This window comes from Phalacrocorax aristotelis, chromosome 7 (assembly GCF_949628215.1).
Source record: "Phalacrocorax aristotelis chromosome 7, bGulAri2.1, whole genome shotgun sequence".
Classification (NCBI taxonomy): domain Eukaryota; kingdom Metazoa; phylum Chordata; class Aves; order Suliformes; family Phalacrocoracidae; genus Phalacrocorax; species Phalacrocorax aristotelis.
In genome coordinates this window covers 25,819,882-25,832,744 of record NC_134282.1, presented here as the reverse complement: position 1 = coordinate 25,832,744, position 12,863 = coordinate 25,819,882, and the positions used below count along the sequence as shown (strand labels likewise).

Sequence of the window (12,863 nt, the reverse complement as noted above, 5' to 3'; positions counted from 1 at the left end):
CTTTGCATCCTGCCCTGACCTCCTTACGTCTGCATCCTCTGTTACCCATTGATCATGCTCCCTGCTTAAATGTTGTTCTGTAGCCAACTCCAGACCATTTTCAACTGTCTGTTCCAGAAAACAGCATCTCATCACCGTGGCATTTCAGTACTGTAAAGCTTGACAATGCCAGGTGAATCTGCCCAGACTGCCCAGGGGTCCTGGTTCCCATCTTGGAGAGTGAAAGATTCAGTCAGTCCCTGGCAAAAGTCATGGACATGGGGCCACGATTAAGAGGAAGGCGAGAAGAAATAACACCTGGGACACCCTCCAACAATGGATTGAAAGCAAGGACCTGAGGCATTCTTAAAACAAAGGCAGAAACACAAAGCCTATTTCTGACAGCTCTTGTTACTTGTTTTGCTTCCCACAGTCCTTGTACTTTAGCTAACAGAGCCCTTACGAACCTAGCAAGTCTGAGAGGGACCAGCAAAGAAACATGGGAGCATGTGGCTGCCTCAAGGAAGAGGCCAGATGAAGACTGGAAGTTTTCCAGACTGAGAAAGAAGATGCTGAGCCAGCCTGGTATCGCACTGGGTTCTGGAAACTTCATACTCTAGGTAATGAGCAGGTTGCTGAATTTGCAGATGGCAATGACTTCATATTTCTGACCTGTAAGGGAACTCTCCCGTGAGTGTCCTGTCACTGCAGAGCCCCCACAAAGTGCATCTTTGCTGTCTGTCTTCTTCCTCTTACTCCAGACCATGTCCATTTTGTGGCCACCAGTGTTGCTCCAGGTACGTGTGATCCATGTCCAAGTGGCTGCTGTTGGCTGTTCCACCTTATACTTACCCCAGTGCTGCAAAAATCATCACAAGAGCTGCCTAGGAGCAAGCATATAACTTGCAAAGCTGTAGCCACTTAGCCATGTATTGACAGCTACATCTTCAGACTCAGCACACTCCCTGATTGTTGTAGGAGGGAGCATTCTTTCATCTGAGGTGGCCTGTTTAAAGGTGCTAGCCTCCAAAAGGAGGAGAACACAACAGCAGCAGAAGAGTGTTGGGAATTTTTTGAGTTCTACCTGAAGTCCCAACACTGCAATCACTTCCACTGTGCAACCTGATAAATACTGTAGAAAAGGCGTTACAATGCAGAGGACCCAGCTGGGGGGGCAGAGAGCCAACTGCCTAATGCAGAGACGGTTCCTTTGTGTGGAAGCAGAGATGGGGACTGCAGCTGGACAGCTGGGCACACATATCAGGGCTCATCTAACCATAAGCTATTTTCTAGCACAGTGCAAAGATAGCTGAGGCCCGAGATAATCTTGCCAACCCTGGGAAGTTGCTGGATTTTTTGTCTGTGTTTTCAGTACATTGGGATAATGTTCGCTAGCTTAAAACTGCATATTCTTATTTTAGCTGTGGGGAAACAAATGTGATTTTTGTTTTTGAAAATATATCCAGGATTTGTGGATCAGATTTTCTGTAAACTCCAAGTTGGCATCTTTGTTTCATCACAGTTGTACTCCCTCTCCTGAACCTGCACCACATTCCATGTCAAAACCTACTCCTTGAGCCTTCTCATATCCCTCCCTCTGGGTAGCTGCAGTTGTTCAAAGTCGGCAAATAATCACGGTTTTGTGAAGTTGGCCTGTCTCATCCCCTCACCCTTGAAAAGCACCTCCTACTTTGAGAGTGTTGCAGTGTTACTCTGCTGGTGCTGCATTTATTATCTTCCCAGCTTTTTCTCTCAGACTGTTTTTGCTTGTATTTTAAGTCACTGGGATGTTTCTAGAATAACTGGTGCTTCCATGTATTTTTTTCTTAGGGGTAGTGGTATAGTCAGGCATTGTGCTAACAATCCAGATGAGTGACTCCAAACTGTGCTTTCACCTTGTAAAAAAGAGGGGTCCCAGCTGACCACACTGTAAATGGCAGATTATTTGGGTTCCGTATTCAAAGTCTGGTTGTTATCCTAATCATGTTACTCCCATGTGTGTTATAGACTATAGAGGACAGCAAGCCTTAACCCTGACGTGTAGATGGGCCAGTTGAGCTTGAGAAATCTTTGATCCCCTGCTCATAAGCTTTTGAGGGAGTGGTGGAGGAAGACTGCTATTTAAATAAGTATTCTATTTGAAGAAGTTGAATTGCAGTCCAGGGGTGCACTATGGTCACTCCCAAAGCTGCAGGCAGAACAAGCTGAGACATCACTTAGCGCTGTGTTTTAAGACCTTATAGCCCAAGATGAGATGAACCCAAATGAAACTGGAGGGACTGAAGCCTTGGGATGAGGCTGAAGGTAAGGCCCATAAGAAATGCAGTAGGTGTAGGCCATGGTAGTTAATGAGCACTGTAACCAGCCTTCCCCATTCAGAACAGTCTTTTCCTTCTCCCTGGAAGAAGGATGTTATTTCCTCAACACCTTACATTACTACATGTTTTTTATGAGAATAGAAAGTGCTTCCCCTTTTCCCCCCTCAAGATAATCAGTTTTTGAAACAAAATTACAGCAGTTATTTCCACTCCCTGTTGTAAGCAAACAGGGAAAGAAATGTGATTCTTAAAGTTAGTTTCTACTGGGAGGGATGTGCCCCATTTTCTTTTAACTTACTCCTGAATTGCTCTCTAAAAGATTTTGCCAGTGTTACTCACAAAGAGGTTTTGTCATCAGCATCAGACTCCCTCCTGCTTCGGTTTATGTAAGTAACAAGATGCTTGGGTCACTTGTCTGGTGATGGCTGCTGTGCCACCCATTTGAATTTAAAAGCATCTTCTCTGTATTATTAGTTAATGGCTGTTTATGCACAAATAATTCTTCCTCTAAGTAAATTATACCTTTGATCTCCATAAGTGGACACAAGGAACTAGGCCTGTGCCAGAAGTAGAGGCCTGTTGTCCTCAGTGTTATTTTGATCTTGTATTCTTTGTGCACCTCCACCTTCTGCTGCAGCCAGGCTCTGGTATTCAGCATGCCAAGGTAAGAAACACAACCTCCCTAAGAAGTCGCAGCACTGTATTTCAGGCGCTTTTTCTAAGGCTTGATGAAACATGACCACCAAAGTAGCTCTTGAAATGAAGGAGAGCTGTTCTGTTTGGTAAGAGCTGGGAAATGGAGGAAACTGCCATTTATAGTGAACTATGTGGAGGTCTGTGTTTTAGTGTGTGCTTGATGTTAATGAATGGTAGGCACACTGTTTAGCCTGAAACTTCAGCTCTTGAGTCTATTCATAGAATATGCTAAGTGGCCCTGTGAAATGCTGATAGCGTGACCCCAAACTGTGGGAAATAAACCTAGTCTCAGATCTTATTGAAGTCTAAAGCAATGCTAACCTCTGTTTTTCGTTAAAGCTTGTTGATATCAGCCAGCTCCGTGCACACATACCTAACTGATGGGTTCACACTCCAAGCTGTGATCGAATTTTGCTTTGGTTTTTGAACTGTCTGAAGCTTAGAAATGGTGGTCCTTAGAAATTTCCTTAGAAATGCATCAGTGTGGTCCTTATGTTCCCTGTGATGGGCTTTTGCTAGTTTGCAACACAGATTTCCTTCTCAGGTTGTAAAGACTCTCAACATATTACTTGGGAAGACCATAAGAGGAAAAGCCAATGCAATGATCTGTGTGCTCCGTAACCACACCACTTGCTAACTAGCCTCAGGCTCCTTTGTTTCCTTCTCTGCAGGATTAAATCTATCAGACTAGAAACCCACAGCAAACGAAAATGTTCAAGTGAAGCCCAATCTAAACAGGTTGAAGCCAAATGAGATTTTTTTTGCCACAGTCGGTAACAGGGGAAGGGAGGAAGACATGTTACAAGAGGGAGTTCATATTTTGTGTGGCGCACACAGCAGCTCACAGAATCAGACATTTATTTTGACCGCCATATGAGATAGTTCCTGCTGCTGGCTGACATGAGGTCATTTACTAGCTTGTCTAATTATCTGAAAAATAAGGATGCGGTTGGCAAATATTGCTGCTCTTGGAACATGAGTTTTTCACGGGCAACCCAAAATTTGTGTAATTAATTCTTGTGTCTCCTTTTCTGACATAATGAAGGGCAGAATCAGCCGGCTCCCTGTCAGCCAACTGCTGAAAGCTCAGCCTCACTTGGTCTGTGGGAAAGAAGCAAACTGGAAAGAAGCAGAAATGTACATATTTTCAATAAATAAGTTACTTTCGGTCAAAGTGTAGTTTCACTTAATACACCTCCACACACGTGCTCTCCTGTACAAAGCCAGTACCTCTGTCTGATTTCCAGTTTATTTTTTCCCCCCACAGCTGCTTTGTTTAGCTCACAGCTAATCTTTAAACTTTCAGTTTGATGATGATAAGAATGGCGAACGTCTGATGAACCTGAACGTTAGTTTAAAAAAACTGATTATAGTGCTCAGCTAGTTCCGTATCGTTACAGCAGCTGAAATTTCACCAAGTTTTAAAATACTGTTAAAAAAGTGAGCTTTTGCAATTTTTCAGCAGGGTGTCTTAATTGTCTCTTTTGCAAGAAATCTAAACTTGTGTGAAACTGGTCTTTAGACAGCTTTCAGGACAATTCAGCATTAGTTATATAGGAATGATCTTTAATCTTAACTCTGTATGCTGTGAGCTGGGGAGCTCGGGAACATGAATGAGCCCTACTTCACCGATTCCAGCTACCTGCAGCCTGTGGAGGAATAAAGTTGACAGACCATTAGCTAACTAGCTGAGCAGGTGGAAAAATATTAATCTGAGCAGAGATTATGCTGTAGAAATGTATATTTTGCTAATTTTTACCAGCAGTAAAAATCGTTACTGCATTTTACGTAACTGAATTATGAATGGCCTAAAGTTAGAAACAGTGTAGGTGAGTTGTCAATAACCTTATGCAAATAAAGATATTGCGTGAAGTGCAATGATTTAAAATATAAAAAGAGGAAGTGATGAAGAAGTTGTAATATTTCCTGATGAGACAGAGAAATTATCTGCGTATGCTATAACCGCCTGTGTACCGAATCTGAAGGTGACACGCTGATAGGAGCCTGTGCCTTTGCTAGTTTGTTTTCTGAGCTGATCAGGGTAATCTTATCTTACCATGGTCATAACTTTCTGTCTATGAATACAGCTGATTCCTAGCAGCTCTGGCCAGAAAAGCCCATTACAATTTTCTAGACCAAGCCCTCCTTCTCCTGTGGGATGTAGGCCAGGCAGTCCCACACTCTGTAAGAATACGTGCCCTGGGCTCTGCTCTCCCCAGGCTCCTGGGAGCGAGGGCTCCAGCCCGCTGTCCAGGCTGGTCCTCCACAGCCTCCTGTGCCGCGTGGGCTCCCGCTGACCACCCTGCGGGTGGGCGCCCGAGTGCGGCCGAAAGCTCCTCAGCTGGGCACGCCAAGACTTACTCAGGCTTTAGCTTCACTCACCAGCAGGCAACCCAGAGAGCCTAGGGAGTCAGCACTGGCCGTGCCACGCTGCCGGTAAGTTCTGGTTTACCTAGGACAGGAGCGTGCAGGGAAAGCTCCAAGAGCACGGGGCAAGATGTGCTTACACAAGCTCACAGACTCCAGTTCACTTGCAGTATTGACATACCCCAAGAGCCTAACGTGGTGCTGCTGCAGCCCTTGGCAGGTGCAGGAGCAACAAGCCTGGAGAGGTGCTGCGAAAGCTCCTCGGTAGCTGTCAGGTCCGGGGCTGTGCAATCAGTCAGGGAAGCTGTCTGGAATGTAGGGCATTGGGACAGCTGCACCAGGCCAGGCGAGGAGCTCGGGAGCACTGCAATGCTTTCAGTTTGGAAACCGTGACAGATACTTGTGCTGGCTGGTATCAGGGCCAGGAGGTGGAGCCCAGCTCGGCTGGCTATGTTGTTACTGAGTGTCGAGGAGAGAGCTGAGGTGCATCTGACTACATGTGAAATTTTGAAGGTGTGACATTGGAGAAAGAGGGGACCAAAGTCATCTTGGACTTGAGAAAGCAGGTAACTTTTAAAAGTTAGACACTTGTAATTCTAGAGTTTTAACTTTAGACATGCTACTTTAATTTTTCTCCCAATCAATATTAATTTAAAAAGTTTAATTTTCCCATTAAAAAGAGAATGCAGAATTTTAATATTCCAATGTAATTTCCATTTCAATGGTATCTGCCCCAGGGAAGGACAGAAGAGCTTCAGAATTTCATACTCTTGTTAGTGTATTTCTGTGTTAGAAAAAAGGTGGGCATTGTTAGGTTTATTTTTTAGGTAAAAAATATAAATAATATAAATAGAGCAAACTTCTAAAGAAATGAGACATATTCTCCTCTTATTGCTTCCTGCCTACAGTAATGACCTGCTCCTCATTTCAGTTCTCCTCCCCTTTTAAAATTACAAAGTTTTGTCTCCTATGCATAAAAATGTTAATAAAAAAGGCCAAGAAAGCCTATCATATCATATGTAATATTTCACATTTTCAATTTTTCTTCAAGGTTCAGTACCATATTGAGGTATGACAGAAAAGTCTAGTAGCTGGCCGTGACATGACAAAATGATCTGTTTATTATCAGAAGCTCAGCGACCTACCAATCTTATTTTACAATCATTTCTGTCTAATGATACTGCTTATGAATAGATGGGTAGGGAATGCTTAGGATCAAAGAATAAACCACAGATTTCACAATGTTTTCTTGGCAAAACAACATGTTGATTTAGCTACTGCACTGGAATCTGCAAACCTTCATTAAGTGTGTTTTTCCTGGGATTACTTTGGCTACCATTTTCTTTCTTGTCTTTGTATGACAAATCTTTGTCCAGGACCGGTGATATGAAATTGCTTTGGTCTGGCTTAGCATTTTAATAGAGCTGAGAGCTTTCCTTAGAGAAGCATGCAACTCTTTTCCATAGCAGTATTCCAGGTCCAGAAACAGTCCCATTTTAGAGCAGGTGTTCAAAAGCTTGTTTACAAAGGAGGGGGTGACCGGGGTGTTGATCAGGGCTGGGATTTTGGGTGCCACATCAAAGCAGCTGTATCGGCACAGCAACTGTTTCCACGTTCCTCCCCAACTGTCCATGCCCACGGCAGGCACCACTTTCGGACAAGGCAGCAGCATTCAGGCTGGGAATGCCGGACTGGTGAGTCCCACCAGTGATTTCTGGATAGCAGCGGGGATCTTTTCTGTGCTGCTCTGCTGGGTGCAGGAAGCCTGGGATTTGAGGACAAATTTGCCAGTTGTCCTTCTGGAATCCCATGATTCCTCCATCCTTTGAAAGCCAAGTCCTGGTAGCCAGCTTGGAGAGAAATAGCTTTGCACCACTGTGCCCATAATGGAGAATCACCTCCATGTGTCTTAGAAAGCAGGTGCTGTGCCATTCAGCATATCTGGCTGCAAGCAGAGGAGGAAGGAATCGTGGAGCTCCTGGTGAATCAACTCTTGCTGGATTAACTTTACCTGATGAAGTTTTGTTGATGACCAAAGTGAAGGTGTAGCCAAAATTATAAGGTGGCAAAACTCATCTAGATATTTGCCCAGGCATCACCCCTAAGGCTCAGCAGCAGCACACCAGTGTGAGGGCCTCCTCGGCATGCAGGATGGCTGGTCCCACAGCTGGAACATTGCTGTCCCACAGACACTGTTAGGGGTAACAAGGATATTAGCCCAAGCTAAGCAATTTGAAACATAGGATCTATTCCTCAGCCTATTGCTGGAAGGGTGTGTACTGCACCAGAAGTAGCTGGTGGCATTGACCTGCAAGTGTGGGACTCACTGGTAGCTTTGCAAGTACGACATTCCCAAATCTGGGAGAGTGGTAGTTCAAAATGTTTATTTGAAACCTGCCTTGTTTTCTGCTTCACTGGCAGACAAAGCTTTTCACGGTCATTTGGGTTGGAGAAAGGATTTAACTTGTGAAACACCTGCAGGTCTCAAAGACGAAGAGGTGCAATGCTCCTGCCTATTAATTGGTCCTGGCATTGGCAAACAGTTTGAGGAGAGAGCTACTAAGCGTGGCTGAAGGGCAGAGCTGGAGTTCTGCAGTAGGGTGCTCTGCGGCGGCATGGGGTGAAGGGAAGGCCTGTGGTGTAGGGATGTGTGAAAAAATACTGTTGTGAGAAAATATTTAATGTGAACAATTGTGGGGCTGTGGTTGGGCTTGAGGTTACGGGGCTGGGTGGGAACGCGACAATAACACCACACCAGCTCGGGGAACTGTTTTTGCAGGTACCTACCTCACTCTTTTGCTGGGTTAGTGACTGCACGTGTCATCTGTCTGCCACTCTGCAAGAAAAACTCCCTTCAAGTCTTCGCCTGTGTGGTGAACAAGAGTTCAAACAACTTTTATTTCTTTGTTTCTTATTTATCCCTGAAGAGAAGAACCAGACAAACACCAGCAGACTGTGTCCCTGCCTCCCTTGGTTACGTACTGGTTTCATGGTGTCTCGATACTCTAAGTGCTGTAAAAAAAGAAATAGTTCAGTGTTTATAGTGGCAATGATGCAATGTTCATTCTTCTCAGCTCTGCAATTACACTCCCGTAGTGTCTCCCAGGCTTGGGAGATGGGAGATACTGGGTGGAAAAATTACACACACACTTTCTGCACAGGAGCGCTATTGGCATGGGCCTTGGTCTGAGGCATTTACAGCGGTGAATGGCTACTGGGATGAACGGGAAGAGAGGGGATTTGCATGGGCTAGGATATGTACAGGATAGGATATGTACGGGGGATATGTACAGGGGGATATGTAATACTTAATTGCAGGGCCGAATCAGTAAACGTTATTGACGTTCTGACAGGCGGCTTTTGTGCATAAATCAGGTATGTACTCTCTGTAATCCTGGTGTCTCCCCACCTGAGCAGGAGTGAGCACTGGGCGTGTGGGGATGAGCACGGCGTTTGCCTGCAGAGGATGCCCGATTTCATTCCCTGTGTCAGGGCCTGCACTCACCCTGCTGCCTCACTGCTGCAGGTGGACACCCAGGGAAGCATTGCCGGCCTGAGCAATGGGTTAGGATGTGCAGCACGTGGGGCCAGAGGAATGGGGGATCTACAGTCAGCCAGGAGGCAATGAAAATGGAAAATATGAATAAGCTGTCTGGGGAAAGGGAATACTGGTTTGCCAGTGCCCTTTGCTATGCAAGTGCCATTGCAGCAATCTGTGTTGCAGATGATACTTCCTGGTGCGAGTGCCATTTCAAACAGGTGATGGGGAGAGGAGAGGCTGAAAAGGACCGGTCCTGGAAAAGTGCCTTCCACCTCAATGCTTATACCTGCTGATTATCCCAGTAGACCAGCTCAAGTCAACGTGACCCACAGGGCTTTTGGCAGGATGGTGGTGAAAGTCTGTTCAAAGTCAAGAGAAGGATTTTAGCAATTTTTGGTGTGTTCTCTGTATTTCTTTGAGAGGTCTTTTGTCACACAAAGAGGCTTTGTTGCACTTTCATCCTAATCCAAATCCAGCCTCTTCTTTTTAATGCCATTTCCGTACACCTCCTCCTTTTCACTTACTGCACCTTAGTGCTTTTTCCTGGCATACTCAAAAAGTTAATTCCTCAATAGTTACTGAATTCACTCTTCTGCTCCTCCTCACAAATTTCTATTAACGTCACCTTTACTTTTGCTCAGTACAGACTATTGTTTGTATCCTGCTGAATGGCTTCTGCCATTACGTTTTGCGCCTACTTGCGTCAGGATCTGCAATGATGTTGTCACTCAACAACGCCTCCTTCTTTTTGAAGCTTTCTGTCCCCTAAAACTTTTTCTAGCCATGTCAGAATCTGTTCTCCCTCCTTGTGCTGGGAAGGATTTGTTTCATCTCTGCTCCATTTGTTGCACAGCTCTTCATAACGTTCCTTATGTTGCTTTGCTTACTTATTGTCAGTCATTAGCCTGCACTTGTCCTCGTCTTAACTCAAACATCTAAATTCTCTCTTTTAATCGGTGGTAAAATCCCCATGTTCCACTCAGGGTTTTTAATATTGTTCACTGTTTAATGTTCCTCTCTTCCCTCTCATCAACCATCAGCGTAAGGGACGTGGCGCTTAGACTGTCCTCTCCCTTTTTAGTGTTCTTCAGCTTCCTGCTCTTGGTTGCTGCAGCTCACCTTCATCTCTTCCTTCATTCAGCTCCGAGCCCTTCCCCAGGCTGGTCAGGATAGGTGTCCATTACCAGTAAACAGCTACTAAAAGAAATCATGGACTTTGGGTTTTTTTTTCTGTGTGTATGAACTACTTGAAAACCATCTGGGTTTTCCTTAATTTTAGAAAAATGTGGTAAGGTGTTAAGATGCTCCCCACAGCAGAGGAAAATTCTCAGGAGCATGCTGGCACATGACTTCCCAAAATAGTTAATGCCTTTATTTGGAGGAATGCACTGACCCATTTAGGTGGCACACCGCATCGTTGAAATGTGTCTGAAAAGCGCCCGACGGTGGTGGTTCTCAAATTCAACACCACCAGAAAAACACATGAACTTTGGTGGATGCGCGCCAAAATTTTCACGCAGGCTTCTAATTTTAGGTTTTAACCTTTCCAGTGCCCTGAAGATGCCTTCAAAATCTCCAAAATCACTGACCTCTTCAGAAAATACTGGCCTAAATGCTTTACAAGTACTTTACATAGTTAAAAAAGTATTAACGAAGCTTTATAGAAATGAGTAATCTTTAATAATTGGCTTCAACTTCTCAGGCAGCATGCAACTGCTTATTTTGAAAGAAATGCTCAGCGCAGCTTGAGAAAGAACAGCCAATCCCCCTGCTAGCAGAGGAATGAAGACCAATAGGATGTAGTAGCAGCTCAAGTATCCTTAATTTCAAACATCCTCGGTGACGCTGGCTTTCAGAACTGGAAGTGCCTGGATGTGACTGCATGCATGGGCACATTATGAAACAATTGATTGCTCAAGGACTATTTTTAATTAGTATTTTCCTTTTAAATGCTCCATTTACCCTCTTCACGCACGGTAGTTTTGCCACGTGCAGTTTTTCTTGGAGTAAACATACTCCCTTCAGGAGGCTCCTTCAAGCCAATTCAGAGATATCTTGACCCTCTTTCAACTTCTTTCCTTCCCATGACTCATTCCTTTCATCCAGTTTTGTCTTCCAAAGTGAACTCTACATAGTCATATTGACCCCAAGAGTTACAGACTCAAAGGCCTGGGGGCAGACAGGAGGACGTATCAGATAAGAGATCTATTTTAAGCAAAACATTTTTCTTAGGTCATATACTTCTTAGATTTAATGTCTTTGTAACAAGTAACACTTCAGGTTATTAATCTTTTTTCAGTGGGTGAAATAAGTTACTGCAATGCAACTGTACTAGACAAGGTGAACTGTCTACTTCCTCTTTGCTGTTTATGTTGTTTGGGTCCTTCTTGCTTTTCCAGCCAGAGGATGAAAAATTGACTGAATGGTCTCACTTCTAATTAAATCTGTTAAGCAGTTCTGAGTTTTAGCTCGGCACGAAAATGCTTGAAGGTTGCAATTTTTAAATATCTTTGTGAAAATAATTTACATACCAAAATCAATTGACATTTTCTGTCTATTTTCAGAAATGTAGCCTTTTAATTAGTAATTCTAACTGTTTTGCAAAGCTGCAATTTATCTGACCCCGGGGAAAAGCGGCGCTCATTTGGTCTCTGAAAATCTGTGACCGGTTTGCTCCAGAGAGGATCAATCTGGAGTCTTAAGCACATGCTGCTCTTCTAACAGTTTCAGTGAAGGAGCACCGTCAGCTACTGCAAAGAGCACAAGGCTGCGTATGCGACCCGAGGATGGCCTAAGGAGGCAAAAGCAGGAACATCCTGAGGTCAGAAGATGGTGTAGGTTCCTGGGATTCATATCTAGCATTGAGGAGAGCAAAGTAAGTGGCAGCTAATAGAAGAATTTATATTTCTTCCTTTCCCTTGGTGGGGAGAGGTCATCCTTCTAGGAAGGAGAACGCAGCCAGTTACCTGCCTGCCTCAGCTCCATGGCGTTGCATAAGGCCTCATTTAGTACCTGGTAATGAACTTAATTTAAGCATGCGTGTCCCTGCCCTTGCCTCACTACTCTGCATTATGGACTTGCGAGTTTGCTTATGCTAAAGGGCAGAGCAAAAATAAATTTCCATACTCCCAGGCATGTTCCATCAGCCTGTGTTGGAGCATGGGCCAGTGTCCAAATAGTTTGGATATGAAGTGAATTTGGGCTCCACGACAGGCTCAGACCTGCTCTTGAGATTGCACGTCGATGACACCAGGGTCCTGCTTCTATATTTGCAGTTGACTGGCTGCCACCACTGCGACCTCCAGCTGCGACAGCAGTGCTCTTCGTGTCCCAGCTTAAAATTAACCGTGCCTTTCTCCGGTTAGCAGGGAAGGGGGCACCCCTCGCTTTGTATTACTGCTGACCAGGAACTGGTGAAAACCTTTGTATTTTGGAAATTGGATATTAATTAGGTGAAGCTGTAGCTCTGGTAGAGAGCTACAGAAAGCTACAGAGAGTAACAAAATCCTCTTTTGATTGACTTTTTTGTGTACGCTCATGGTTTCTATTTTGGTCATGCAGACTGAACAGCTACACCAAGCCCCGGTGTTTTAGATTTTAGACCTTTAGTCTGGGCGATGGCTCTTGTCGAGGGCTTTCGGTTGAGCTCCCCAGAGCTGGCGCGAAGGAGCGTCACTGTGGAAGGCGCCATCCCAGTGCACCACTTTCTCCTCACCTGAAACTTTCGCGTGCTCACGGCGAGGGTCCGGTCGGGAAAACCGGGGGTGCGTGTGTTCCCCGTGGTCCCAGCAAAGGGAAGGCTCGCGGTAGGGGCTGACAGCTACAAAAGCTGCTGGCTTGCAGCACTGCCGGTGCCGGGGGCTCTCACGCCCCGGTTCCTCCCGGGACGCTGCTGCAGCCGAGCTCTGAGGCTTGGCCTCACACCGCCGCGGGGCCGGGGCCGGGCCCCGCCGCCCGGCAGC

General features: G+C 45.1%; 1 long non-coding RNA gene across 2 annotated transcripts; it reads right to left on the bottom strand.

The window, feature by feature from the left end:
• Positions 1-8,240: 8,240 nt before the first annotated feature.
• LOC142059963 (uncharacterized) lies at positions 8,241-12,739 on the bottom strand. Of its 2 annotated transcripts, none has more exons than XR_012661554.1 (2): positions 12,617-12,739; positions 8,241-9,260 (listed from the first exon to the last, which is right to left on the bottom strand). It is a non-coding gene; the product is annotated as an uncharacterized LOC142059963 (long non-coding RNA). The 2 variants fall into 2 exon arrangements; XR_012661555.1 differs by having other exon boundaries at positions 8,241-11,692; positions 12,617-12,733.
• Positions 12,740-12,863: the final 124 nt, after the last annotated feature.